The following is a 6,884-nucleotide window of genomic DNA, read 5'->3' as shown; positions in this document are numbered from 1 at the left end:
GAGTGTCAATTCAAGCATTTATCATTGTTATAGAGAACATTTAATGTGGAGTGTCAATTCAAGCATTTATCATTGTTATAGAGAACATTTAATGTGGAGTGCCAATTCAAGCATTTATCATTGTTATAGAGAACATTTAATGTAGAGTGTCAATTCAAGCATTTATCATTGTTATAGAGAACATTTATAATGTGGAGTGTCAATTCAAGCATTTATCATTGTTATAGAGAACATTCAATGTAGAGTGTCAATTCAAGCATTTATCATTGTTATAGAGAACATTCAATGTAGAGTGTCAATTCAAGCATTTATCATTGTTATAGAGAACATTTAATGTGGAGTGCCAATTCAAGCATTTATCATTGTTATAGAGAACATTTAATGAAGAGTGCCAATTCAAGCATTTATCATTGTTATAGAGAACATTTACTGTGGAGTGTCAATTCAAGCATTTATCATTGTTATAGAGAACATTCGATGTAGAGTGCCAATTCAAGCATTTATCATTGTTATAGAGAACATTTACTGTGGAGTGTCAATTCAAGCATTTATCATTGTTATAGAGAACATTCGATGTAGAGTGCCAATTCAAGCATTTATCATTGTTATAGAGAACATTTAATGTAGAGTGTCAATTCAAGCATTTATCATTGTTATAGAGAACATTTAATGTGGAGTGTCAATTCAAGCATTTATCATTGTTATAGAGAACATTTAATGTGGAGTGCCAATTCAAGCATTTATCATTGTGATAGAGAACATTCGATGTTGAGTGCCAATTCAAGCATTTATCATTATTATAGAGAACATTTAATGTGGAGTGTCAATTCAAGCATTTATCATTGTTATAGAGAACATTTAATGTGGAGTGTCAATTCAAGCATTTATCATTGTTAGAGAGAACATTTAATGTGGAGTGCCAATTCAAGCATTTATCATTGTTATAGAGAACATTTAATGTAGAGTGTCAATTCAAGCATTTATCATTGTTATAGAGAACATTTAATGTGGAGTGTCAATTCAAGCATTTATCATTGTTATAGAGAACATTTAATGTGGAGTGCCAATTGAAGCATTTATCATTGTTATAGAGAACATTTAATGTGGAGTGCCAATTCAAGCATTTATCATTGTTACCGAGAACATTTAATGTGGAGTGCCAATTCAAGCATTTATCATTGTTATAGAGAACATTTAATGTGGAGTGCCAATTCAAGCATTTATCATTGTTATAGAGAACATTTAATGTGGAGTGCCAATTCAAGCATTTATCATTGTTATAGAGAACATTTAATGTGGAGTGTCAATTCAAGCATTTATCATTGTTATAGAGAACATTTAATGTGGAGTGCCAATTCAAGCATTTATCATTGTTATAGAGAACATTCGATGTAGAGTGCCAATTCAAGCATTTATCATTGTTATAGAGAACATTTAATGTGGAGTGTCAATTCAAGCATTTATCATTGTTATTGAGAACATTTAATGTGGAGTGCCAATTCAAGCATTTATCATTGTTATAGAGAACATTTAATGTGGAGTGCCAATTCAAGCATTTATCATTGTTATAGAGAACATTTAATGTGGAGTGCCAATTCAAGCATTTATCATTGTTATAGAGAACATTTAATGTGGAGTGTCAATTCAAGCATTTATCATTGTGATAGAGAACATTCGATGTCGAGTGCCAATTCAAGCATTTATCATTATTATAGAGAACATTTAATGTGGAGTGCCAATTCAAGCATTTATCATTGTTATAGAGAACATTTAATGTGGAGTGTCAATTCAAGCATTTATCATTGTTATAGAGAACATTTAATGTGGAGTGTCAATTCAAGCATTTATCATTGTTATAGAGAACATTTAATGTGGAGTGTCAATTCAAGCATTTATCATTGTTATAGAGAACATTTAATGTGGAGTGTCAATTCAAGCATTTATCATTGTTATAGAGAACATTGAATGTGGAGTGTCAATTCAAGCATTTATCATTGTTATAGAGAACATTCGATGTAGAGTGCCAATTCAAGCATTTATCATTGTTATAGAGAACCTTCGATGTAGAGTGCCAATTCAAGCATTTATCATTGTTATAAAGAACATTGAATGTGGAGTGTCAATTCAAGCATTTATCATTGTTATCGAGAACATTTATAATGTGGAGTGTCAATTCAAGCACTTATCATTGTTATCGAGAACATTTAATGTGGAGTGTCAATTCAAGCATTTATCATTGTTATAGAGAACATTTATAATGTGGAGTGTCAATTCAAGCATTTATCATTGTTATAGAGAACATTCGATGTAGAGTGCCAATTCAAGCATTTATCATTGTTATAGAGAACATTCGATGTAGAGTGCCAATTCAAGCATTTATCATTGTTATCGAGAACATTTAATGTGGAGTGCCAATTCAAGCATTTATCATTGTTATAGAGAACATTTAATGTGGAGTGTCAATTCAAGCATTTATCATTGTTATAGAGAACATTTATAATGTGGAGTGTCAATTCAAGCATTTATCATTGTTATAGAGAACATTTAATGTGGAGTGCCAATTCAAGCATTTATCATTGTTATAGAGAACATTTAATGTGGAGTGTCAATTCAAGCATTTATCATTGTGATAGAGAACATTCGATGTCGAGTGCCAATTCAAGCATTTATCATTATTATAGAGAACATTTAATGTGGAGTGTCAATTCAAGCATTTATCATTGTTATAGAGAACATTTAATGTGGAGTGTCAATTCAAGCATTTATCATTGTTAGAGAGAACATTTAATGTGGAGTGCCAATTCAAGCATTTATCATTGTTGTAGAGAACATTAAATGTGGAGTGTCAATTCAAGCATTTATCATTGTTATAGAGAACATTTAATGTGGAGTGTCAATTCAAGCATTTATCATTGTTATAGAGAACATTTAATGTGGAGTGCCAATTGAAGCATTTATCATTGTTATAGAGAACATTTAATGTGGAGTGCCAATTCAAGCATTTATCATTGTTACCGAGAACATTTAATGTGGAGTGCCAATTCAAGCATTTATCATTGTTATAGAGAACATTTAATGTGGAGTGCCAATTCAAGCATTTATTATTGTTATAGAGAACATTTAATGTGGAGTGTCAATTCAAGCATTTATCATTGTTACCGAGAACATTTAATGTGGAGTGCCAATTCAAGCATTTATCATTGTTACCGAGAACATTTAATGTGGAGTGTCAATTCAAGCATTTATCATTGTTACCGAGAACATTTAATGTGGAGTGCCAATTCAAGCATTTATCATTGTTATAGAGAACATTTAATGTGGAGTGCCAATTCAAGCATTTATCATTGTTACCAAGAACATTTAATGTGGAGTGCCAATTCAAGCATTTATCATTGTTACCGAGAACATTTAATGTGGAGTGCCAATTCAAGCATTTATCATTGTTATAGAGAACATTTAATGTGGAGTGCCAATTCAAGCATTTATCATTGTTACCGAGAACATTTAATGTGGTGTCAATTCAAGCATTTATCATTGTTACCGAGAACATTTAATGTGGAGTGCCAATTCAAGCATTTATCATTGTTATCGAGAACATTTAATGTGGAGTGCCAATTCAAGCATTTATCATTGTTATAGAGAACATTTAATGTGGAGTGTCAATTCAAGCATTTATCATTGTTACCGAGAACATTTAATGTGGAGTGCCAATTCAAGCATTTATCATTGTTATAGAGAACATTCGATGTAGAGTGCCAATTCAAGCATTTATCATTGTTATAGAGAACATTTAATGTGGAGTGTCAATTCAAGCATTTATCATTGTTATTGAGAACATTTAATGTGGAGTGCCAATTCAAGCATTTATCATTGTTATTGAGAACATTTAATGTGGAGTGCCAATTCAAGCATTTATCATTGTTATAGAGAACATTTAATGTGGAGTGCCAATTCAAGCATTTATCATTGTTATAGAGAACATTTAATGTGGAGTGTCAATTCAAGCATTTATCATTGTTATAGAGAACATTTAATGTGGAGTGTCAATTCAAGCATTTATCATTGTTATAGAGAACATTTAATGTGGAGTGTCAATTCAAGCATTTATCATTGTTATAGAGAACATTTAATGTGGAGTGTCAATTCAAGCATTTATCATTGTTATAGAGAACATTTAATGTGGAGTGTCAATTCAAGCATTTATCATTGTTATAGAGAACATTTAATGTGGAGTGTCAATTCAAGCATTTATCATTGTTATAGAGAACATTTAATGTGGAGTGTCAATTCAAGCATTTATCATTGTTATAGAGAACATTGAATGTGGAGTGTCAATTCAAGCATTTATCATTGTTATAGAGAACATTCGATGTAGAGTGCCAATTCAAGCATTTATCATTGTTATAGAGAACCTTCGATGTAGAGTGCCAATTCAAGCATTTATCATTGTTATAAAGAACATTGAATGTGGAGTGTCAATTCAAGCATTTATCATTGTTATAGAGAACATTTATAATGTGGAGTGTCAATTCAAGCATTTATCATTGGTATCGAGAACATTTAATGTGGAGTGTCAATTCAAGCATTTATCATTGTTATAGAGAACATTTATAATGTGGAGTGTCAATTCAAGCATTTATCATTGTTATAGAGAACATTCGATGTAGAGTGCCAATTCAAGCATTTATCATTGTTATAGAGAACATTTATAATGTGGAGTGTCAATTCAAGCATTTATCATTGTTATAGAGAACATTTATAATGTGGAGTGTCAATTCAAGCATTTATCATTGTTATAGAGAACATTTAATGTGGAGTGTAAATTCAAGCATTTATCATTGTTATAGAGAACATTTAATGTGGAGTGCCAATTCAAGCATTTATCATTGTTATAGAGAACATTCGATGTAGAGTGCCAATTCAAGCATTTATCATTGTTATAGAGAACATTTACTGTGGAGTGTCAATTCAAGCATTTATCATTGTTATAGAGAACATTCGATGTAGAGTGCCAATTCAAGCATTTATCATTGTTATAGAGAACATTTAATGTAGAGTGTCAATTCAAGCATTTATCATTGTTATAGAGAACATTTAATGTGGAGTGTCAATTCAAGCATTTATCATTGTTATAGAGAACATTTAATGTGGAGTGCCAATTCAAGCATTTATCATTGTGATAGAGAACATTCGATGTCGAGTGCCAATTCAAGCATTTATCATTATTATAGAGAACATTTAATGTGGAGTGTCAATTCAAGCATTTATCATTGTTATAGAGAACATTTAATGTGGAGTGTCAATTCAAGCATTTATCATTGTTATAGAGAACATTTAATGTGGAGTGTCAATTCAAGCATTTATCATTGTTATAGAGAACATTTAATGTGGAGTGTCAATTCAAGCATTTATCATTGTTATAGAGAACATTTAATGTGGAGTGTCAATTCAAGCATTTATCATTGTTATAGAGAACATTTAATGTGGAGTGTCAATTCAAGCATTTATCATTGTTATAGAGAACATTTAATGTGGAGTGTCAATTCAAGCATTTATCATTGTTATAGAGAACATTTAATGTGGAGTGTCAATTCAAGCATTTATCATTGTTATAGAGAACATTGAATGTGGAGTGTCAATTCAAGCATTTATCATTGTTATAGAGAACATTCGATGTAGAGTGCCAATTCAAGCATTTATCATTGTTATAGAGAACCTTCGATGTAGAGTGCCAATTCAAGCATTTATCATTGTTATAAAGAACATTGAATGTGGAGTGTCAATTCAAGCATTTATCATTGTTATAGAGAACATTTATAATGTGGAGTGTCAATTCAAGCATTTATCATTGTTATCGAGAACATTTAATGTGGAGTGTCAATTCAAGCATTTATCATTGTTATAGAGAACATTTATAATGTGGAGTGTCAATTCAAGCATTTATCATTGTTATAGAGAACATTCGATGTAGAGTGCCAATTCAAGCATTTATCATTGTTATAGAGAACATTCGATGTAGAGTGCCAATTCAAGCATTTATCATTGTTATCGAGAACATTTAATGTGGAGTGCCAATTCAAGCATTTATCATTGTTATAGAGAACATTCGATGTAGAGTGCCAATTCAAGCATTTATCATTGTTATAGAGAACATTTAATGTAGAGTGCCAATTCAAGCATTTATCATTGTTATAGAGAACATTTAATGTGGAGTGCCAATTCAAGCATTTATCATTGTTATAGAGAACATTCGATGTAGAGTGCCAATTCAAGCATTTATCATTGTTATAGAGAACATTTAATGTAGAGTGCCAATTCAAGCATTTATCATTGTTATAGAGAACATTTAATGTGGAGTGCCAATTCAAGCATTTATCATTGTTATAGAGAACATTCGATGTAGAGTGCCAATTCAAGCATTTATCATTGTTATAGAGAACATTTAATGTAGAGTGCCAATTCAAGCATTTATCATTGTTATAGAGAACATTTACTGTGGAGTGTCAATTCAAGCATTTATCATTGTTATAGAGAACATTCGATGTAGAGTGCCAATTCAAGCATTTATCATTGTTATAGAGAACATTTAATGAAGAGTGCCAATTCAAGCATTTATCATTGTTATAGAGAACATTTACTGTGGAGTGTCAATTCAAGCATTTATCATTGTTATAGAGAACATTCGATGTAGAGTGCCAATTCAAGCATTTATCATTGTTATAGAGAACATTTAATGTAGAGTGTCAATTCAAGCATTTATCATTGTTATAGAGAACATTTAATGTGGAGTGTCAATTCAAGCATTTATCATTGTTATAGAGAACATTTAATGTGGAGTGCCAATTCAAGCATTTATCATTGTTATAGAGAACATTTAATGTAGA

This window comes from Myxine glutinosa, chromosome 7 (assembly GCF_964187855.1).
Source record: "Myxine glutinosa chromosome 7, kmMyxGlut1.1, whole genome shotgun sequence".
Lineage (NCBI taxonomy): Eukaryota > Metazoa > Chordata > Myxini > Myxiniformes > Myxinidae > Myxine > Myxine glutinosa.
This window is presented reverse-complemented; position numbering follows the sequence as displayed.